The sequence below is a fragment of the Anomaloglossus baeobatrachus genome, assembly GCF_048569485.1.
Source record: "Anomaloglossus baeobatrachus isolate aAnoBae1 chromosome 9 unlocalized genomic scaffold, aAnoBae1.hap1 SUPER_9_unloc_2, whole genome shotgun sequence".
NCBI lineage: Eukaryota > Metazoa > Chordata > Amphibia > Anura > Aromobatidae > Anomaloglossus > Anomaloglossus baeobatrachus.
In genome coordinates, this window is record NW_027441820.1 from 12,580 (window position 1) to 35,611 (window position 23,032).

Consider the following 23,032-nt stretch of genomic DNA (forward strand, 5'->3'; position numbering starts at 1 on the left):
TGCCCCCTCCTTACACTAGCCCACCCTCCCACCCAAAGAACAACTTCTGCTGCGCAGCTTGTTTTCTAGGCAGCAGCGCTATTGTGATGTCAGCGGGGGCATTGTGACAAGCCGCCAGTGTTCCGTCTCTTCATGTTGTGCACAGTTCAAACGGAAAATACATCAACAGGCAGACTACAGAAAAGCTTACTATCAAAGGTTAGAGGGGGGCTTTCTCAGAGGGCTTTTTACAGTTTTTCTATTCCCAATTAGCCGTTTAAGTGTACTTATTGAAAGTAGTAATTCTTTCATAGGCCGCCCTTTCTTAGTATTTGACGTTCCTTATATTGCGGTATGAGGCTTTGCAGCAGGTTGCAAACATTCATCACCCATGACTGTCCCCAATTGAGCTCAGAAGCTCATTGTCTATCATGACTTCTTTTTTAGAATGTCCAAGAGCAAGCAAACTATTCCTCCAGGAGAGGGCGCCAACAGACTACTAAAGAGATCATCATTACTCAAAGAAAACCCCAAAAACCAATGCATGATAGGAATAAACAGGTAACTTTCTTTGGAGTGGAAGCGGAGAGATCGCACCAGATGCCAATTCTAGATCTTATCACACCTGTGGTCACTGCAGCAGCAGGTGAATCCACTTTGTCCAAAAGGGATCTATTCCATTCAATTGCAAATGATCTAGATAAGACAGAGAACTGCAGCACGGGACATAGCCGAGTTGGTCAGGTTGAGTGGTGATGAGTTTGCTATTTGGATGAATAAAGAAAGTCAAAAGTGTGAAAGATAAAAAACAAAAGGAGGAAGTGTGAAAAGTGAATGGGCCAAATTGAGGTGCATATGAAGACGTATGCTTTCTTCCAATTCATTAAATCGGGCTAATATGAATCAGGTGAATTGAGTTCTGCTTTTGGAAACTGGGTTAAGAAGGGGTGCACCGGTCCTGGAGGTACTGCAATACCAGGTCAATGCGTGGAGTGGACAGAGCAAGCTCTTTTTCCATCTCCCTATTCTAAAAATCCATTTAATATATGGTCCCCAGATAGGGGACGTATCAGATATTAAACTGATAAGAACAGATGAGATTTCATCCGCAAATTTCAGAAAACGGTCATCGGCCACCACACAAAAGCGCAATGCCGCAGGTGATCGCCTCCCGAGCCCAGGAACCACCAGCCATAAGGGGACGTAAGCACCAAAAGGCGCAACAATCCCCGAGGCCGGCGGTTGTGCAAGCCCGGGCCCCTCCCAGCCAAGACCAAGGCAAACCCAATGAAGAGACTACACTTGATCTTAGCCAAAAGGCCGAGAAGCGATAACCAGAATTGGTTTGGGCCTCGAGTGGCACCCTGGCCTATGCCGGACACATCTTAGGGAGAGAGAGCGAGAGGGAGACAAACCCACGCCTACAGAAGACATTTTGTCACCCAAGCCAACCCTTGAAAAGGCTGCTTTGCAGAGCAAAAACAAGAAGAATGGTGCGTTTTGCAGCCGCCGCCCCCCACTGCAATGAATCTGAATAACTCCTCCTTTAGGGCGCAAGCAACTCCCCTCCCCCTTGCAGTCTTTCCAATTCACGATACAAAAAGACGGACAGGACAGGTTGCCTGACTTTCCGTCACTGCCACCCTTTGCCATCCTTACCCGTAGAAAGCCCTTTCATCATCCCCAAACCCTAATCTTTTCCCTTTCCTTCCCAGCCCCCAAACCCTGCCCTCTGTACCCTTCTCACCACCCGCATCCCTTCTCCTGTCATCCCCCTACCACCCGGGAAAAAAAGAGCTTGCCCCCTCCTTACACTAGCCCACCCTCCCACCCAAAGAACAACTTCTGCTGCGCAGCTTGTTTTCTAGGCAGCAGCGCTATTGTGATGTCAGCGGGGGCATTGTGACAAGCCGCCAGTGTTCCGTCTCTTCATGTTGTGCACAGTTCAAACGGAAAATACATCAACAGGCAGACTACAGAAAAGCTTACTATCAAAGGTTAGAGGGGGGCTTTCTCAGAGGGCTTTTTACAGTTTTTCTATTCCCAATTAGCCGTTTAAGTGTACTTATTGAAAGTAGTAATTCTTTCATAGGCCGCCCTTTCTTAGTATTTGACGTTCCTTATATTGCGGTATGAGGCTTTGCAGCAGGTTGCAAACATTCATCACCCATGACTGTCCCCAATTGAGCTCAGAAGCTCAATGTCTATCATGACCTCTCTTTTAGAATGTCCAAGAGCAAGCAAACTATTCCTCCAGGAGAGGGCGCCAACAGACTACTAAAGAGATCATCATTACTCAAAGAAAACCCCAAAAACCAATGCATGATAGGAATAAACAGGTAACTTTCTTTGGAGTGGAAGCGGAGAGATCGCACCAGATGCCAATTCTAGATCTTATCACACCTGTGGTCACTGCAGCAGCAGGTGAATCCACTTTGTCCAAAAGGGATCTATTCCATTCAATTGCAAATGATCTAGATAAGACAGAGAACTGCAGCACGGGACATAGCCGAGTTGGTCAGGTTGAGTGGTGATGAGTTTGCTATTTGGATGAATAAAGAAAGTCAAAAGTGTGAAAGATAAAAAACAAAAGGAGGAAGTGTGAAAAGTGAATGGGCCAAATTGAGGTGCATATGAAGACGTATGCTTTCTTCCAATTCATTAAATCGGGCTAATATGAATCAGGTGAATTGAGTTCTGCTTTTGGAAACTGGGTTAAGAAGGGGTGCACCGGTCCTGGAGGTACTGCAATACCAGGTCAATGCGTGGAGTGGACAGAGCAAGCTCTTTTTCCATCTCCCTGTTCTAAAAATCCATTTAATATATGGTCCCCAGATAGGGGACGTATCAGATATTAAACTGATAAGAACAGATTTTGATTTAATGAAGCTTTCCAAAGCACCGCAAAAATGCATGACCGAAGTCACACCAAAAACAGTGCAAAGGCTAGGATTCGTGTGGACCCCTCCGTGAGAAGAGGATCCCCAAAAATCAACCCCGTCCCTCCGAGCCAGAAGGCCACAGCGAGGGTCAGGGATCTTCGGTGCTCCCCCAAGCCGAAGCCTGGTTGAGCCTTGTTGTTGCTCCCAGCGTCCACCGAGGCATCTTACCCAAGTGGAGTAGGGAGCTACTAGTCGTTGGTTTCGCAGCCGAGACTGCCCGGACCGTCAACCGGTGTTGGTTTCTCAGCCCAAGGCTGACCGGACCTCCAACCGGGTGTTGGTTTCTCAGCCCAAGGCTGACCGGACCTCCAACCGGGTGTTGGTTTCTCAGCCCAAGGCTAACCGGACCTCCAACCGGGTGTTGGTTTCTCAGCCAAAGCTGACCTGGACCTCCAACCGGGTGTTGGTTTCTCAGCCCAAAGCTGACCGGACCTCCGACCGGGATTATAAAAATTTCCCTTCTTAGCCAGAAGGCCGGGATAGGGCAATATGCTTGGAAAGTATGAATAGGCAAGGCGCGGCGTGCGACAGAGTCTGAGGCTTACCAGGGTCCCAACCTAGCAAGTTCAGACTCCCTCCAGGGTGTCCATTCCTGGGGCACATTGCACCATAACCCCCACACTTACTCAGTCTAATAGCCTCGATCCTGGTAGGGCCATGGTTTCCTCTAGATGGATATACTATCCTCCCAAAGTACTAACAAGCGCAACCTTCCAGTGTGCATTGCATCATTGTACTAAGGTGGCCGGAGCCTTAAACCACCTTTTCGAATGATACTACACTTGATCTTAGCCAAAAGGCCGAGAAGCGATACTACACTTGATCTTAGCCAAAAGGCCGAGAAGCGATAACCAGAATTGGTTTGGGCCTCGAGTGGCACCCTGGCCTATGCCGGACACATCTTAGGGAGAGAGAGCGAGAGGGAGACAAACCCACGCCTACAGAAGACATTTTGTCACCCAAGCCAACCCTTGAAAAGGCTGCTTTGCAGAGCAAAAACAAGAAGAATGGTGCGTTTTGCAGCCGCCGCCCCCCACTGCAATGAATCTGAATAACTCCTCCTTTAGGGCGCAAGCAACTCCCCTCCCCCTTGCAGTCTTTCCAATTCACGATACAAAAAGACGGACAGGACAGGTTGCCTGACTTTCCGTCACTGCCACCCTTTGCCATCCTTACCCGTAGAAAGCCCTTTCATCATCCCCAAACCCTAATCTTTTCCCTTTCCTTCCCAGCCCCCAAACCCTGCCCTCTGTACCCTTCTCACCACCCGCATCCCTTCTCCTGTCATCCCCCTACCACCCGGGAAAAAAAGAGCTTGCCCCCTCCTTACACTAGCCCACCCTCCCACCCAAAGAACAACTTCTGCTGCGCAGCTTGTTTTCTAGGCAGCAGCGCTATTGTGATGTCAGCGGGGGCATTGTGACAAGCCGCCAGTGTTCCGTCTCTTCATGTTGTGCACAGTTCAAACGGAAAATACATCAACAGGCAGACTACAGAAAAGCTTACTATCAAAGGTTAGAGGGGGGCTTTCTCAGAGGGCTTTTTACAGTTTTTCTATTCCCAATTAGCCGTTTAAGTGTACTTATTGAAAGTAGTAATTCTTTCATAGGCCGCCCTTTCTTAGTATTTGACGTTCCTTATATTGCGGTATGAGGCTTTGCAGCAGGTTGCAAACATTCATCACCCATGACTGTCCCCAATTGAGCTCAGAAGCTCAATGTCTATCATGACCTCTCTTTTAGAATGTCCAAGAGCAAGCAAACTATTCCTCCAGGAGAGGGCGCCAACAGACTACTAAAGAGATCATCATTACTCAAAGAAAACCCCAAAAACCAATGCATGATAGGAATAAACAGGTAACTTTCTTTGGAGTGGAAGCGGAGAGATCGCACCAGATGCCAATTCTAGATCTTATCACACCTGTGGTCACTGCAGCAGCAGGTGAATCCACTTTGTCCAAAAGGGATCTATTCCATTCAATTGCAAATGATCTAGATAAGACAGAGAACTGCAGCACGGGACATAGCCGAGTTGGTCAGGTTGAGTGGTGATGAGTTTGCTATTTGGATGAATAAAGAAAGTCAAAAGTGTGAAAGATAAAAAACAAAAGGAGGAAGTGTGAAAAGTGAATGGGCCAAATTGAGGTGCATATGAAGACGTATGCTTTCTTCCAATTCATTAAATCGGGCTAATATGAATCAGGTGAATTGAGTTCTGCTTTTGGAAACTGGGTTAAGAAGGGGTGCACCGGTCCTGGAGGTACTGCAATACCAGGTCAATGCGTGGAGTGGACAGAGCAAGCTCTTTTTCCATCTCCCTGTTCTAAAAATCCATTTAATATATGGTCCCCAGATAGGGGACGTATCAGATATTAAACTGATAAGAACAGATACTACACTTGATCTTAGCCAAAAGGCCGAGAAGCGATAACCAGAATTGGTTTGGGCCTCGAGTGGCACCCTGGCCTATGCCGGACACATCTTAGGGAGAGAGAGCGAGAGGGAGACAAACCCACGCCTACAGAAGACATTTTGTCACCCAAGCCAACCCTTGAAAAGGCTGCTTTGCAGAGCAAAAACAAGAAGAATGGTGCGTTTTGCAGCCGCCGCCCCCCACTGCAATGAATCTGAATAACTCCTCCTTTAGGGCGCAAGCAACTCCCCTCCCCCTTGCAGTCTTTCCAATTCACGATACAAAAAGACGGACAGGACAGGTTGCCTGACTTTCCGTCACTGCCACCCTTTGCCATCCTTACCCGTAGAAAGCCCTTTCATCATCCCCAAACCCTAATCTTTTCCCTTTCCTTCCCAGCCCCCAAACCCTGCCCTCTGTACCCTTCTCACCACCCGCATCCCTTCTCCTGTCATCCCCCTACCACCCGGGAAAAAAAGAGCTTGCCCCCTCCTTACACTAGCCCACCCTCCCACCCAAAGAACAACTTCTGCTGCGCAGCTTGTTTTCTAGGCAGCAGCGCTATTGTGATGTCAGCGGGGGCATTGTGACAAGCCGCCAGTGTTCCGTCTCTTCATGTTGTGCACAGTTCAAACGGAAAATACATCAACAGGCAGACTACAGAAAAGCTTACTATCAAAGGTTAGAGGGGGGCTTTCTCAGAGGGCTTTTTACAGTTTTTCTATTCCCAATTAGCCGTTTAAGTGTACTTATTGAAAGTAGTAATTCTTTCATAGGCCGCCCTTTCTTAGTATTTGACGTTCCTTATATTGCGGTATGAGGCTTTGCAGCAGGTTGCAAACATTCATCACCCATGACTGTCCCCAATTGAGCTCAGAAGCTCAATGTCTATCATGACCTCTCTTTTAGAATGTCCAAGAGCAAGCAAACTATTCCTCCAGGAGAGGGCGCCAACAGACTACTAAAGAGATCATCATTACTCAAAGAAAACCCCAAAAACCAATGCATGATAGGAATAAACAGGTAACTTTCTTTGGAGTGGAAGCGGAGAGATCGCACCAGATGCCAATTCTAGATCTTATCACACCTGTGGTCACTGCAGCAGCAGGTGAATCCACTTTGTCCAAAAGGGATCTATTCCATTCAATTGCAAATGATCTAGATAAGACAGAGAACTGCAGCACGGGACATAGCCGAGTTGGTCAGGTTGAGTGGTGATGAGTTTGCTATTTGGATGAATAAAGAAAGTCAAAAGTGTGAAAGATAAAAAACAAAAGGAGGAAGTGTGAAAAGTGAATGGGCCAAATTGAGGTGCATATGAAGACGTATGCTTTCTTCCAATTCATTAAATCGGGCTAATATGAATCAGGTGAATTGAGTTCTGCTTTTGGAAACTGGGTTAAGAAGGGGTGCACCGGTCCTGGAGGTACTGCAATACCAGGTCAATGCGTGGAGTGGACAGAGCAAGCTCTTTTTCCATCTCCCTGTTCTAAAAATCCATTTAATATATGGTCCCCAGATAGGGGACGTATCAGATATTAAACTGATAAGAACAGATACTACACTTGATCTTAGCCAAAAGGCCGAGAAGCGATAACCAGAATTGGTTTGGGCCTCGAGTGGCACCCTGGCCTATGCCGGACACATCTTAGGGAGAGAGAGCGAGAGGGAGACAAACCCACGCCTACAGAAGACATTTTGTCACCCAAGCCAACCCTTGAAAAGGCTGCTTTGCAGAGCAAAAACAAGAAGAATGGTGCGTTTTGCAGCCGCCGCCCCCCACTGCAATGAATCTGAATAACTCCTCCTTTAGGGCGCAAGCAACTCCCCTCCCCCTTGCAGTCTTTCCAATTCACGATACAAAAAGACGGACAGGACAGGTTGCCTGACTTTCCGTCACTGCCACCCTTTGCCATCCTTACCCGTAGAAAGCCCTTTCATCATCCCCAAACCCTAATCTTTTCCCTTTCCTTCCCAGCCCCCAAACCCTGCCCTCTGTACCCTTCTCACCACCCGCATCCCTTCTCCTGTCATCCCCCTACCACCCGGGAAAAAAAGAGCTTGCCCCCTCCTTACACTAGCCCACCCTCCCACCCAAAGAACAACTTCTGCTGCGCAGCTTGTTTTCTAGGCAGCAGCGCTATCGTGATGTCAGCGGGGGCATTGTGACAAGCCGCCAGTGTTCCGTCTCTTCATGTTGTGCACAGTTCAAACGGAAAATACATCAACAGGAAGACTACAGAAAAGCTTACTATCAAAGGTTAGAGGGGGGCTTTCTCAGAGGGCTTTTTACAGTTTTTCTATTCCCAATTAGCCGTTTAAGTGTACTTATTGAAAGTAGTAATTCTTTCATAGGCCGCCCTTTCTTAGTATTTGACGTTCCTTATATTGCGGTATGAGGCTTTGCAGCAGGTTGCAAACATTCATCACCCATGACTGTCCCCAATTGAGCTCAGAAGCTCAATGTCTATCATGACCTCTCTTTTAGAATGTCCAAGAGCAAGCAAACTATTCCTCCAGGAGAGGGCGCCAACAGACTACTAAAGAGATCATCATTACTCAAAGAAAACCCCAAAAACCAATGCATGATAGGAATAAACAGGTAACTTTCTTTGGAGTGGAAGCGGAGAGATCGCACCAGATGCCAATTCTAGATCTTATCACACCTGTGGTCACTGCAGCAGCAGGTGAATCCACTTTGTCCAAAAGGGATCTATTCCATTCAATTGCAAATGATCTAGATAAGACAGAGAACTGCAGCACGGGACATAGCCGAGTTGGTCAGGTTGAGTGGTGATGAGTTTGCTATTTGGATGAATAAAGAAAGTCAAAAGTGTGAAAGATAAAAAACAAAAGGAGGAAGTGTGAAAAGTGAATGGGCCAAATTGAGGTGCATATGAAGACGTATGCTTTCTTCCAATTCATTAAATCGGGCTAATATGAATCAGGTGAATTGAGTTCTGCTTTTGGAAACTGGGTTAAGAAGGGGTGCACCGGTCCTGGAGGTACTGCAATACCAGGTCAATGCGTGGAGTGGACAGAGCAAGCTCTTTTTCCATCTCCCTGTTCTAAAAATCCATTTAATATATGGTCCCCAGATAGGGGACGTATCAGATATTAAACTGATAAGAACAGATACTACACTTGATCTTAGCCAAAAGGCCGAGAAGCGATAACCAGAATTGGTTTGGGCCTCGAGTGGCACCCTGGCCTATGCCGGACACATCTTAGGGAGAGAGAGCGAGAGGGAGACAAACCCACGCCTACAGAAGACATTTTGTCACCCAAGCCAACCCTTGAAAAGGCTGCTTTGCAGAGCAAAAACAAGAAGAATGGTGCGTTTTGCAGCCGCCGCCCCCCACTGCAATGAATCTGAATAACTCCTCCTTTAGGGCGCAAGCAACTCCCCTCCCCCTTGCAGTCTTTCCAATTCACGATACAAAAAGACGGACAGGACAGGTTGCCTGACTTTCCGTCACTGCCACCCTTTGCCATCCTTACCCGTAGAAAGCCCTTTCATCATCCCCAAACCCTAATCTTTTCCCTTTCCTTCCCAGCCCCCAAACCCTGCCCTCTGTACCCTTCTCACCACCCGCATCCCTTCTCCTGTCATCCCCCTACCACCCGGGAAAAAAAGAGCTTGCCCCCTCCTTACACTAGCCCACCCTCCCACCCAAAGAACAACTTCTGCTGCGCAGCTTGTTTTCTAGGCAGCAGCGCTATTGTGATGTCATCGGGGGGCATTGTGACAAGCCGCCAGTGTTCCGTCTCTTCATGTTGTGCACAGTTCAAACGGAAAATACATCAACAGGCAGACTACAGAAAAGCTTACTATCAAAGGTTAGAGGGGGGCTTTCTCAGAGGGCTTTTTACAGTTTTTCTATTCCCAATTAGCCGTTTAAGTGTACTTATTGAAAGTAGTAATTCTTTCATAGGCCGCCCTTTCTTAGTATTTGACGTTCCTTATATTGCGGTATGAGGCTTTGCAGCAGGTTGCAAACATTCATCACCCATGACTGTCCCCAATTGAGCTCAGAAGCTCAATGTCTATCATGACCTCTCTTTTAGAATGTCCAAGAGCAAGCAAACTATTCCTCCAGGAGAGGGCGCCAACAGACTACTAAAGAGATCATCATTACTCAAAGAAAACCCCAAAAACCAATGCATGATAGGAATAAACAGGTAACTTTCTTTGGAGTGGAAGCGGAGAGATCGCACCAGATGCCAATTCTAGATCTTATCACACCTGTGGTCACTGCAGCAGCAGGTGAATCCACTTTGTCCAAAAGGGATCTATTCCATTCAATTGCAAATGATCTAGATAAGACAGAGAACTGCAGCACGGGACATAGCCGAGTTGGTCAGGTTGAGTGGTGATGAGTTTGCTATTTGGATGAATAAAGAAAGTCAAAAGTGTGAAAGATAAAAAACAAAAGGAGGAAGTGTGAAAAGTGAATGGGCCAAATTGAGGTGCATATGAAGACGTATGCTTTCTTCCAATTCATTAAATCGGGCTAATATGAATCAGGTGAATTGAGTTCTGCTTTTGGAAACTGGGTTAAGAAGGGGTGCACCGGTCCTGGAGGTACTGCAATACCAGGTCAATGCGTGGAGTGGACAGAGCAAGCTCTTTTTCCATCTCTCTGTTCTAAAAATCCATTTAATATATGGTCCCCAGATAGGGGACGTATCAGATATTAAACTGATAAGAACAGATTTTTGATTTAATGAAGCTTTCCAAAGCACCGCAAAAAATGCATGACCGAAGTCACACCAAAAACAGTGCAAAGGCTAGGATTCGTGTGGACCCCTCCGTGAGGAGAGGGTCCCCAAAAATCAACCCCGTCTCTCCGAGCCAGAAGGCCACAGCAAGGGTCAGGGATCTTCGGTGCTCCCCCAAGCCGAAGCCTGGTTGAGCCTTGTCGTTGCTCCCAGCGTCCATCCAGGCATCTTACCCAAGTGGAGTAGAGAGCTACTAGTTGTTGGTTTCGCAGCCGAAACTGCCCGGACCGTCAACCGGTGTTGGTTTCTCAGCCCAAGGCTAACCGGACCTCCAACCGGGTGTTGGTTTCTCAGCCGAAGCTGACCCGGACCTCCAACCGGGTGTTGGTTTCTCAGCCGAAGCTGACCCGGACCTCCAACCGGGTGTTGGTTTCTCAGCCGAAGCTGACCCGGACCTCCAACCGGGTGTTGGTTTCTCAGCCAAAGCTGACCCGGACCTCCAACCGGGTGTTGGTTTCTCAGCCCAAAGCTGAACGGACCTCCGACCATGATTATAAAAATTTCCCTTCCTAGCCAGAAGGCCGGGATAGAGCAATATGCTCAGAAAGTATGAAAGGGCAAGGTACGGTGTGCTACAGAGCCCAAGGCTCGCCGGGGTCCCAAGCCAGCAAGCTCAGACTCACTCCAGGGTCGTCAATCCTGGGGCACATTGCACCATAGCCCCCACACTTACTCAGTCTAATAGCCTCGATCCTGGTAGGGCCATGGTTTCCTCTAGATGGATATACTATCCTCCCAAAGTACTAACAAGCGCAACCTTCCAGTGTGCATTGCATCATTGTACTAAGGTGGCCGGAGCCTTAAACCACCTTTTCGAACGATACTACACTTGATCTTAGCCAAAAGGCCGAGAAGCGATAACCAGAATTGGTTTGGGCCTCGAGTGGCACCCTGGCCTATGCCGGACACATCTTAGGGAGAGAGAGCGAGAGGGAGACAAACCCACGCCTACAGAAGACATTTTGTCACCCAAGCCAACCCTTGAAAAGGCTGCTTTGCAGAGCAAAAACAAGAAGAATGGTGCGTTTTGCAGCCGCCGCCCCCCACTGCAATGAATCTGAATAACTCCTCCTTTAGGGCGCAAGCAACTCCCCTCCCCCTTGCAGTCTTTCCAATTCACGATACAAAAAGACGGACAGGACAGGTTGCCTGACTTTCCGTCACTGCCACCCTTTGCCATCCTTACCCGTAGAAAGCCCTTTCATCATCCCCAAACCCTAATCTTTTCCCTTTCCTTCCCAGCCCCCAAACCCTGCCCTCTGTACCCTTCTCACCACCCGCATCCCTTCTCCTGTCATCCCCCTACCACCCGGGAAAAAAAGAGCTTGCCCCCTCCTTACACTAGCCCACCCTCCCACCCAAAGAACAACTTCTGCTGCGCAGCTTGTTTTCTAGGCAGCAGCGCTATTGTGATGTCAGCGGGGGCATTGTGACAAGCCGCCAGTGTTCCGTCTCTTCATGTTGTGCACAGTTCAAACGGAAAATACATCAACAGGCAGACTACAGAAAAGCTTACTATCAAAGGTTAGAGGGGGGCTTTCTCAGAGGGCTTTTTACAGTTTTTCTATTCCCAATTAGCCGTTTAAGTGTACTTATTGAAAGTAGTAATTCTTTCATAGGCCGCCCTTTCTTAGTATTTGACGTTCCTTATATTGCGGTATGAGGCTTTGCAGCAGGTTGCAAACATTCATCACCCATGACTGTCCCCAATTGAGCTCAGAAGCTCAATGTCTATCATGACCTCTCTTTTAGAATGTCCAAGAGCAAGCAAACTATTCCTCCAGGAGAGGGCGCCAACAGACTACTAAAGAGATCATCATTACTCAAAGAAAACCCCAAAAACCAATGCATGATAGGAATAAACAGGTAACTTTCTTTGGAGTGGAAGCGGAGAGATCGCACCAGATGCCAATTCTAGATCTTATCACACCTGTGGTCACTGCAGCAGCAGGTGAATCCACTTTGTCCAAAAGGGATCTATTCCATTCAATTGCAAATGATCTAGATAAGACAGAGAACTGCAGCACGGGACATAGCCGAGTTGGTCAGGTTGAGTGGTGATGAGTTTGCTATTTGGATGAATAAAGAAAGTCAAAAGTGTGAAAGATAAAAAACAAAAGGAGGAAGTGTGAAAAGTGAATGGGCCAAATTGAGGTGCATATGAAGACGTATGCTTTCTTCCAATTCATTAAATCGGGCTAATATGAATCAGGTGAATTGAGTTCTGCTTTTGGAAACTGGGTTAAGAAGGGGTGCACCGTTCCTGGAGGTACTGCAATACCAGGTCAATGCGTGGAGTGGACAGAGCAAGCTCTTTTTCCATCTCCCTGTTCTAAAAATCCATTTAATATATGGTCCCCAGATAGGGGACGTATCAGATATTAAACTGATAAGAACAGATTTTTTGATTTAACAGCATCTTTATTATCATGCACTACTCACAAAAAGGTAACAAACCGTGTACAGTGCCGCAGCCCCGTACACACAGAACTATACAATCCTTCTTACATAGCCATAGAGTACGACGCACTAAACTATACATCACACTCCTATGCTTATCCATAACACTCAAGCTGAAAGAAAAAGTTAGACAATAAATAACGACGAACCGGCGATTGGGGGATGGGGGTAGGGGAAAAGGGGGATAGGGTGGGGAAATCACAGGCCCGAAGCTTTATTGAAAGACGCACATAACGGGAAAAGGAGGGAGGGGGCATGGAAGAGGTCTAAACCTCCTCCTCGGCGCTGTCGTCCGGACTGTCCATGATGGAATAGTCTCTGAGCAGGCTGTGGATCAGCCTGCGGCAATCCTGGATAGACATCCTCTCCCTCTTCAAGATGAGCCGGTTCCTGGCGACCCAAATAGCGTCCTTAAAGCAGTTCATAAGGCGCCAAGCCTCCTGGATGGCTCCAACGGTGTGAGTCCCAGGGAAGAGTCCATAAAGTACGGAATGGTACGATAGGCTCTCTCTGGGGACGGAGTTCCTCAGGTCATCCTCCAGGGCAACCAACAGGCGCTGTGCGAAACGGCAGTCCCAAAAGGCGTGCAGCGATGTTTCCTCCACGAAGGGGCACCTTGGGCAGTACCGGGTTTTGCACAGGTTCCGGGCGTGCATGAATGACCGGACGGGCAGTCCGCCCTGTATCGCCATCCATGACAAGTCCTTGTGCCCGTTGGTCAATCCAGCCGATGACACGTTTGTCCAAACAGTCTCCAGTGTGTCGTGATGAAGTCCTGGAATGTTCTCCATTTCGTCCTTGGCTCTGATGAGTTTGTGGATAGTCTTTGGCTTCCACAAATCAGGCTTGAGTCCCTCCAGTTGGTGTTCCCTCACAAACCGAACCACGTCTCCGTAGAACCATGGCGCCGTCCAGTTGTAGGGGAAGGAGCTGTCCCACTTGTCCCAGCCTAACCGTCTCCAAAGGGGGAGCAGGAAGAAGCGAGACATGGACCCACCCGCGGAACCTCTCTTGACTCGCAGAGTTCGGCGAACGCAGTCACATACGAAGGAGGATCGCAGGAGGGTGGGGATATCGGGTACGCCCTTCCCACCCTTGCGAGGATCCTTGTACATGATGCTCCGCTTTACTCTGTCCATCTTGGATCCCCAGACAAAACGAAACACCGTCCTGGTAATGGCCCTGCACACGGTGGCAAGGGGGGGCCAGGCCTGGGCCGTGTACTGCAGCACGGGCAGTACCTCGTTACGCAGGACCAGTGCTTTGCCCTCACAGGTGAGGCGTCTGAGGCTCCACAGACCGATCCGTTGGGTGATCTTGGTCAAGCGTTCCTCCCAGGACTTGAGGGCTGCTCCTTCCTTCCCGAACCAGACTCCAAGAACCTTGATGAAATCCGGCTGGATGCTGAAAGGGAAGGGGGCGGAAGAGGCCGGCTGCCAGTCCCCGAAGAGCATGGCTTCCGACTTCCCGCAGTTGACTTTGGCTCCCGAAGCCCGTCCGAAGGTCTCACAGGTCTGGACGAGGGTGTCGACTGAGCGCCGGTCCGCGCAGAAGACAGTCACGTCGTCCATGTAGAGCGAGCACTTGACCTCGAAGCGTTCTGGTCCTGGTGCGGTGATCCCTCTGATCTCTCCATTCCGCCGGATAGCCTCTGCAAAGAGTTCTATAACACAAACAAAAAGAAGAGGTGACAGAGGACAGCCTTGTCTGACCCCTGAGAGGACCGGGAAGGGGTCAGTCTTCCAGCCGTTCACCAACACCGAGCTGTGAATATCAAAATACATTAGTTGGACATACAAGCAAAACATGTTACCCAAACCTAACCTGTGCAGAGCTTTGCCCAGGAACTCATGGGAAACACGGTCGAAGGCCTTTTCCTGATCCAACGAGATCAGGGCTGCGTGCACCCGGCGGGCTTTGATGTACTCGACCGTGTCCCGCATGAGAGCCAGGCTGTCTGCGATGCGACGTCCGGGGATGCCGCAGGTCTGATCCGGGTGGATGATCCGTCCGATAACAGTCTTCAATCTCGTTGCCATCGTCTTGGCCAGGATCTTGTAGTCGACGTTCAGAAGGGTGATGGGACGCCAATTCTTCAGGTCGCACCTCTCTCCTTTACGCTTGTACAGGATCGTGACCATTCCTTCCCTCAGAGATGGAGGCATTCTGCCCTCCACCACCATCTCCTCATACAGCCCTAACAGGTCCGGACAGATTAGGTCTCCCAGCGCTACATAGAGCTCTGCTGGGAGGCCGTCACTGCCCGGTGTCCTGCCAGAACTAAAGGATTTGGCGGCCGAGAGCAGCTCGTCCACCGTCAGAGGAACATCCATGGCCGCCGCGTCTGCAGGGTCAAGATGGTTAGTGATACCTGACAGGAACTTATCGGCGGCCTCGGGGTCAGTAGTCTTGCGGGCGTAGAGTTCGCTGTAGAAGTCGCTGACGACCTTCATCACGTTCTCTTTCCCGCGTCGCATGTTTCCACTCTCGTCTCGTAGTTCATTCATGGGCGTGTGACCGGCGTGGAGTTTCCTGAAAAAGAACGAGTTACATTTCTCACCCTTCTCCAGGTTCTCCACTTTGGAACGGAAGACAATTCGCTCAGACTCCTCCTCGAAGTGCCTTTTCAGGCTCCTCTTAGTCTCCTCCAGCTCCTCTCTCACGTCCCAGCCGCATCGAAGAAGGTCCTGCAGGGAACGCAGCTCACGCTGGAGTCTCCTGAAGTCCCTCCTCTTCAGACACGCCTGTTGTTGACTCTTTGCCTGAAAGAAGAAACGGAACTCGAGTTTAACGTATTCCCACCAGTCAGAAACAGACTGGAAGCCCGCCTTGTAGGCCCGCCACGTGGAGTAGGCAGCTCTAAGCTCCTCCAGAATCTCACCCTTTTCCAGCAGAGAGCAGTTCAGCTTCCAGGAGCCCGGGCCAATGGGGAAGCCATGGCCCAGCACACCTTGAAAGTGAATGGCTCTGTGGTCAGAGAAGAAGCAGGGGACCATCGAGTGCCCACTCCGCCCAACCGCCCGAGAGGTAAACACAAAGTCAATCCTGGAACGCAGCGAGCCATCGGATCGGCACCATGAATAGTTCACGGATCCGTGTCCGATGGAGCCAACAACGTCCACAAGAGAGGCTTCGGTCACCATCTCAATGAGCAGTTTGGATGTGACGTCCAACTTGGCAGCCGTTCCAGAACTGCGTCCATCCTCCTCAATCGGGCAGTTGAAATCCCCGGCCATCACTACCGTCCTGGCGGTAGCGAGCTGAGGGCGCAGGGCTTGGAGGAGCTCCAGTCGATCGCTCTTCACAGGAGAAGCATACACATTGATGAACCTGACAGGTTCTCCCGCCCAGGTGCCATCCACGAGCAGTAACCTGCCGCAGACGATTTCCTGAACAGAGTCCAATGTGAAGGCGCTTCCCCTGATCAGCACGGCGACCCCCGCGGACCTACAGTCGCCCCCGCCAGACCAGTAGGATGGGCCATGGGTCCACTCCCTGGCCAGATGGTTGAAGGACCTAGAGGAGGGAAGGGAGCATTCCTGCAGGAAAAATACATCACTAGACTGAGTGTTAAGGAACGCAAAAATTGTCTGACGTCGGAACTTGTCTCTGATGCTCCTAACATTAATGGAAAAGATGTTAATGTTAGCAGTCATTGGAGGAAAGAGAAAGTTAGAGCAGGCGGTGTGCCTTAGTTACCACTCCGGTCGGGCGGTTCTTCCTCTTTGGCACCTGCTGGTAAGGGTATCTCCAGCAGACCCTCTTCTGCTAGCTGATCAAGCAGGGATGGTGCCTCAGTGGCTTCCGACTCCTCCATTTCTTCTTCGGCCACAAGGGACTCCACCATCTGCTCCAACACGTCCGGTTCTGGGAGGAGGCCATCCTCCTCTTCCTGGGGTGGGTTAAGGTCCACAATGAACAGCTTGGAAGGTTCTGCGACAGGACTATCTTCCACCTTCCTTTTCCTTTGGCCTGTACCTGAGGAGACAAGAGCTGGAAAATCCTCCTCGGTGAAAAGTGCAAGAGTGCTGAGGCCCTCTGCTCTCATGGTCTGGGGAGGGAGAGTGGGCTTTGGGGGGGGGGTGAGGAGACCAACTGAGGAGTAGGGAAATGAGGTGGAGGTAGTGGAATCCTCAGTAGGGTTGGCCGGGGGGGGAGGGGTTTGGACAGGGGTGACAGGGGGGGGGACCAGGGAGGGGGCAACAGTTTTCTTACCCTTCTTTTCCCTGGACTCCGTGGCTGCTGGGGCATCGGCTGGAGCCACGGTCGCCGGGTTCTTGGCCGCCTTGTCCTTGGCCTCTGTGGCCTTGGTCGTAGCTGCCTTGGTCGACGAGGCTGTGACTACCCGATACTGGGTCGCCGCGGCAACCCTTGCCCAGGATTTCTCCCGCTGTGGGCAGTCCTTGTAAAGGTGGTCCGCCTGTCCACATAGGTTGCAAGTCTTCTTCTTTGGGCAGTCCTTGGAGCTGTGTCCTGTCACCCGGCAAACCCTGCAGGCGTCCTCCTTGCAGGTCTTCATCGAATGCCCTTTCCCGCCACATTTCCTGCAGTTGTGTGGCATGTCCGGGTAGTAGATGAGACCAAAGGAGTTTCCCAGAGAGAATGTCGGGGGCAGGTGCTGGAGACCATCCTCGGATGCTGGTTCCCTGTAGAGTCGAACGGTTACTGACCACTTACCCGTCCAGAATCCGTTGCCGTTAAGGATGTGGGATGGCTCCCTCACCACTGTGCAGAGACGTCCCAGGAACGTGGAGATGTCTCTTCCTGGGGTGTGCGGGTTCCGCATGGAGACCGTGATCCTCTTCTCATGCCTCTGTATAGGACAGGATCCTAAAAAAGAATGAAAAGGGGAGTCCGGCATCGCTGCGTTCAACGCCTCCCAGTATCTCCTGCAGGCATTCACCGTGGCAAAGGTTACCAGAAAAATGCCAGTCATGAAGGTCTGGACACTCAGGGTTTCCGCCCTGGAGAAGCCCTGATCCAGAATCATCTTCTTGCAGAACACGTCGCTGGACATGTCCGGCAACCTACCATCCACCGCCTTTAGCTTCAGGGCGACCGTCTGCCGCATCCAAGGCTCCAGGGTTGGAGCCTTTTCAGGCGGCGTCCGGGCTCCCTCCGGCTGGCTGGCGTCGGAGGTAGGGGCCTCTTGGGCCGAAGAAGCCTCTGGATGAGCCTTCCTGGAGGTCCCTGGGTCCTGAGCCTTCTTGGCTGCCTTCTCTGGCTTGCTTGCCATGGCTGGTTCCTGCTTGAGTTCCCGGAGCTGGATCTTGGATTCTTCTCCGGGTGTCTTCTCCCGCTGTGTTCCTCCTCGAAGTTCCTCTGGTCTCCCCAAGTCTTCTCCGAGCCTTCGTCTTCTTGCTTCTTTCTGCCAAGCTCTTCTTCCGTCCGATCTCCCTCTTCCGGTCTCGGCTGGGCTTTGGAGCTCGTCTCCCTGATCGTATCTCGTCAAGTGTAGCTAGCTCAGTTTGTTCTGATAAGAACAGATTTTTGATTTAACAGCATCTTTATTATCCTGCACTACTCACAAATAGGTAACAAACCGTGTACAGTGCCGCAGCCCCGTACACACAGAAATATACAATCCTTCTTACATAGCCATAGAGTACGACGCACTAAACTATACATCACGCTCCTATGCTTATCCATAACACTCAAGCTGAAAGAAAAAGTTAGACAATAAATAACGACGAACCGGCGATTGGGGGATGGGGGTAGGGGAAAAGGGGGATAGGGTGGGGAAATCACAGGCCCGAAGCTTTATTGAAAGACGCACATAACGGGAAAAGGAGGGAGGGGGCATGGAAGAGGTCTAAACCTCCTCCTCGGCGCTGTCGTCCGGACTGTCCATGATGGAATAGTCTCTGAGCAGGCTGTGGATCAGCCTGCGGCAATCCTGGATAGACATCCTCTCCCTCTTCAAGATGAGCCGGTTCCTGGCGACCCAAATAGCGTCCTTAAAGCAGTTCATAAGGCGCCAAGCCTCCTGGATGGCTCCAACGGTGTGAGTCCCAGGGAAGAGTCCATAAAGTACGGAATGGTACGATAGGCTCCCTCTGGGGACGGAGTTCCTCAGGTCATCCTCCAGGGCAACCAACAGGCGCTGTGCGAAACGGCAGTCCCAAAAGGCATGCAGCGATGTTTCCTCCACGAAGGGGCACCTTGGGCAGTACCGGGTTTTGCACAGGTTCCGGGCATGCATGAATGACCGGACGGGCAGTCCGCCCTGTATCGCCATCCATGACAAGTCCTTGTGCCCGTTGGTCAATCCAGCCGATGACACGTTTGTCCAAACAGTCTCCAGTGTGTCGTGATGAAGTCCTGGAATGTTCTCCATTTCGTCCTTGGCTCTGATGAGTTTGTGGATAGTCTTTGGCTTCCACAAATCAGGCTTGAGTCCCTCCAGTTGGTGTTCCCTCACAAACCGAACCACGTCTCCGTAGAACCATGGCGCCGTCCAGTTGTAGGGGAAGGAGCTGTCCCACTTGTCCCAGCCTAACCGTCTCCAAAGGGGGAGCAGGAAGAAGCGAGACATGGACCCACCCGCGGAACCTCTCTTGACTCGCAGAGTTCGGCGAACGCAGTCACATACGAAGGAGGATCGCAGGAGGGTGGGGATATCGGGTACGCCCTTCCCACCCTTGCGAGGATCCTTGTACATGATGCTCCGCTTTACTCTGTCCATCTTGGATCCCCAGACAAAACGAAACACCGTCCTGGTAATGGCCCTGCACACGGTGGCAAGGGGGGGCCAGGCCTGGGCCGTGTACTGCAGCACGGGCAGTACCTCGTTACGCAGGACCAGTGCTTTGCCCTCACAGGTGAGGCGTCTGAGGCTCCACAGACCGATCCGTTGGGTGATCTTGGTCAAGCGTTCCTCCCAGGACTTGAGGGCTGCTCCTTCCTTCCCGAACCAGACTCCAAGAACCTTGATGAAATCCGGCTGGATGCTGAAAGGGAAGGGGGCGGAAGAGGCCGGCTGCCAGTCCCCGAAGAGCATGGCTTCCGACTTCCCGCAGTTGACTTTGGCTCCCGAAGCCCGTCCGAAGGTCTCACAGGTCTGGACGAGGGTGTCGACTGAGCGCCGGTCCGCGCAGAAGACGGTCACGTCGTCCATGTAGAGCGAGCACTTGACCTCGAAGCGTTCTGGTCCTGGTGCGGTGATCCCTCTGATCTCTCCATTCCGCCGGATAGCCTCTGCAAAGAGTTCTATAACACAAACAAAAAGAAGAGGTGACAGAGGACAGCCTTGTCTGACCCCTGAGAGGACCGGGAAGGGGTCAGTCTTCCAGCCGTTTACCAACACCGAGCTGTGAATATCAAAATACATTAGTTGGACATACAAACAAAACATGTTACCCAAACCTAACCTGTGCAGAGCTTTGCCCAGGAACTCATGGGAAACACGGTCGAAGGCCTTTTCCTGATCCAACGAGATCAGGGCTGCGTGCACCCGGCGGGCTTTGATGTACTCGACCGTGTCCCGCATGAGAGCCAGGCTGTCTGCGATGCGACGTCCGGGGATGCCGCAGGTCTGATCCGGGTGGATGATCCGTCCGATAACCGTCTTCAGTCTCGTTGCCATCGTCTTGGCCAGGATCTTGTAGTCGACATTCAGAAGGGTGATGGGACGCCAATTCTTCAGGTCGCACCTCTCTCCTTTACGCTTGTACAGGATCGTGACCATTCCTTCCCTCAGAGATGGAGGCATTCTGCCCTCCACCACCATCTCCTCATACAGCCCTAACAGGTCCGGACAGATTAGGTCTCCCAGCGCTACATAGAGCTCTGCTGGGAGGCCGTCACTGCCCGGTGTCCTGCCAGAACTAAAGGATTTGGCGGCCGAGAGCAGCTCGTCCACCGTCAGAGGAACGTCCATGGCCGCCGCGTCTGCAGGGTCAAGATGGTTAGTGATACCTGACAGGAACTTATCGGCGGCCTCGGGGTCAGTAGTCTTGCGGGCGTAGAGTTCGCTGTAGAAGTCGCTGACGACCTTCATCACATTCTCTTTCCCGCGTCGCATGCTTCCACTCTCGTCTCGTAGTTCATTCATGGGCGTGTGACCGGCGTGGAGTTTCCTGAAAAAGAACGAGTTACATTTCTCACCCTTCTCCAGGTTCTCCACTTTGGAACGGAAGACAATTCGCTCGGACTCCTCCTCGAAGTGCCTTTTCAGGCTCCTCTTAGTCTCCTCCAGCTCCTCTCTCACGTCCCAGCCGCATCGAAGAAGGTCCTGCAGGGAACGCAGCTCACGCTGGAGTCTCCTGAAGTCCCTCCTCTTCAGACACGCCTGTTGTTGACTCTTTGCCTGAAAGAAGAAACGGAACTCGAGTTTAACGTATTCCCACCAGTCAGAAACAGACTGGAAGCCCGCCTTGTAGGCCCGCCACGTGGAGTAGGCAGCTCTAAGCTCCTCCAGAATCTCACCCTTTTCCAGCAGAGAGCAGTTCAGCTTCCAGGAGCCCGGGCCAATGGGGAAGCCATGGCCCAGCACACCTTGAAAGTGAATGGCTCTGTGGTCAGAGAAGAAGCAGGGGACCATCGAGTGCCCACTCCGCCCAACCGCCCGAGAGGTAAACACAAAGTCAATCCTGGAACGCAGCGAGCCATCGGATCGGCACCATGAATAGTTCACAGATCCGTGTCCGATGGAGCCAACAACGTCCACAAGAGAGGCTTCGGTCACCATCTCAATGAGCAGTTTGGATGTGACGTCCAACTTGGCAGCCGTTCCAGAACTGCGTCCATCCTCCTCAATCGGGCAGTTGAAATCCCCGGCCATCACTACCGTCCTGGCGGTAGCGAGCTGAGGGCGCAGGGCTTGGAGGAGCTCCAGTCGATCGCTCTTCACAGGAGAAGCATACACATTGATGAACCTGACAGGTTCTCCCGCCCAGGTGCCATCCACGAGCAGTAACCTGCCGCAGACGATTTCCTGAACAGAGTCCAATGTGAAGGCGCTTCCCCTGATCAGCACGGCGACCCCCGCGGACCTACAGTCGCCCCCGCCAGACCAGTAGGATGGGCCATGGGTCCACTCCCTGGCCAGATGGTTGAAGGACCTAGAGGAGGGAAGGGAGCATTCCTGCAGGAAAAATACATCACTAGACTGAGTGTTAAGGAACGCAAAAATTGTCTGACGTCGGAACTTGTCTCTGATGCTCCTAACATTAATGGAAAAGATGTTAATGTTAGCAGTCATTGGAGGAAAGAGAAAGTTAGAGCAGGCGGTGTGCCTTAGTTACCACTCCGGTCGGGCGGTTCTTCCTCTTTGGCACCTGCTGGTAAGGGTATCTCCAGCAGACCCTCTTCTTCTAGCTGATCGAGCAGGGATGGTGCCTCAGTGGCTTCCGACTCCTCCATTTCTTCTTCGGCCACAAGGGACTCCACCATCTGCTCCAACACGTCCGGTTCTGGGAGGAGGCCATCCTCCTCTTCCTGGGGTGGATTGAGGTCCACAATGAACAGCTTGGAAGGTTCTGCGACAGGACTATCTTCCACCTTCCTTTTCCTTTGGCCTGTACCTGAGGAGACAAGAGCTGGAAAATCCTCCTCGGTGAAAAGTGCAAGAGTGCTGAGGCCCTCTGCTCTCATGGTCTGGGGAGGGAGAGTGGGCTTTGGGGGGGGGGTGAGGAGACCAACTGAGGAGTAGGGAAATGAGGTGGAGGTAGTGGAATCCTCAGTAGGGTTGGCCGGGGGGGGAGGGGTTTGGACAGGGGTGACAGGGGGGGGGACCAGGGAGGGGGCAACAGTTTTCTTACCCTTCTTTTTCCTGGACTCCGTGGCTGCTGGGGCATCGGCTGGAGCCACGGTCGCCGGGTTCTTGGCCGCCTTGTCCTTGGCCTCTGTGGCCTTGGTCGTAGCTGCCTTGGTCGACGAAGCTGTGACTACCCGATACTGGGTCGCCGCGGCAACCCTTGCCCAGGATTTCTCCCGCTGTGGGCAGTCCTTGTAAAGGTGGTCCACCTGTCCACATAGGTTGCAAGTCTTCTTCTTTGGGCAGTCCTTGGAGCTGTGTCCCGTCACCCGGCAAACCCTGCAGGCGTCCTCCTTGCAGGTCTTCATCGAATGCCCTTTCCCGCCACATTTCCTGCAGTTGTGTGGCATGTCCGGGTAGTAGATGAGACCAAAGGAGTTTCCCAGAGAGAATGTCGGGGGCAGGTGCTGGAGACCATCCTCGGATGCTGGTTCCCTGTAGAGTCGAACGGTTACTGACCACTTACCCGTCCAGAATCCGTTGCCGTTAAGGATGTGGGATGGCTCCCTCACCACTGTGCAGAGACGTCCCAGGAACGTGGAGATGTCTCTTCCTGGGGTGTGCGGGTTCCGCATGGAGACCGTGATCCTCTTTTCATCCCTCTGTATAGGACAGGATCCTAAAAAAGCATGAAAAGGGGAGTCCGGCATCGCTGCGTTCATCGCCTCCCAGTATCTCCTGCAGGCATTCACCGTGGCAA

At 51.4% G+C, this 23,032-nt stretch overlaps 6 non-coding genes and 3 pseudogenes across 6 annotated transcripts; all 9 read right to left on the reverse strand.

Moving 5' to 3' along the window:
• Positions 1-921: 921 nt before the first annotated feature.
• On the reverse strand, positions 922-1,106 carry LOC142259642 (U2 spliceosomal RNA). Its single transcript, XR_012728095.1, has one exon. It is a non-coding gene; the product is annotated as a U2 spliceosomal RNA (small nuclear RNA).
• A 1,593-nt stretch (positions 1,107-2,699) lies between these two features.
• Positions 2,700-2,894, reverse strand: LOC142259586 (U2 spliceosomal RNA). The gene has a single exon (XR_012728047.1). It is a non-coding gene; the product is annotated as a U2 spliceosomal RNA (small nuclear RNA).
• A 718-nt stretch (positions 2,895-3,612) lies between these two features.
• On the reverse strand, positions 3,613-3,770 carry LOC142259696 (U2 spliceosomal RNA; annotated as a pseudogene).
• A 1,388-nt stretch (positions 3,771-5,158) lies between these two features.
• LOC142259457 (U2 spliceosomal RNA) lies at positions 5,159-5,349 on the reverse strand. Its single transcript, XR_012727946.1, has one exon. It is a non-coding gene; the product is annotated as a U2 spliceosomal RNA (small nuclear RNA).
• A 1,388-nt stretch (positions 5,350-6,737) lies between these two features.
• LOC142259579 (U2 spliceosomal RNA) lies at positions 6,738-6,928 on the reverse strand. Its single transcript, XR_012728040.1, has one exon. It is a non-coding gene; the product is annotated as a U2 spliceosomal RNA (small nuclear RNA).
• Positions 6,929-8,316: 1,388 nt separating this feature from the next.
• Positions 8,317-8,507, reverse strand: LOC142259702 (U2 spliceosomal RNA). The gene has a single exon (XR_012728116.1). It is a non-coding gene; the product is annotated as a U2 spliceosomal RNA (small nuclear RNA).
• Positions 8,508-9,896: 1,389 nt separating this feature from the next.
• LOC142259643 (U2 spliceosomal RNA) lies at positions 9,897-10,089 on the reverse strand. Its single transcript, XR_012728096.1, has one exon. It is a non-coding gene; the product is annotated as a U2 spliceosomal RNA (small nuclear RNA).
• Positions 10,090-10,832: 743 nt separating this feature from the next.
• Positions 10,833-10,974, reverse strand: LOC142259712 (U2 spliceosomal RNA; annotated as a pseudogene).
• Positions 10,975-12,362: 1,388 nt separating this feature from the next.
• LOC142259531 (U2 spliceosomal RNA) lies at positions 12,363-12,567 on the reverse strand (annotated as a pseudogene).
• Between the last annotated feature and the right edge of the window lie 10,465 nt (positions 12,568-23,032).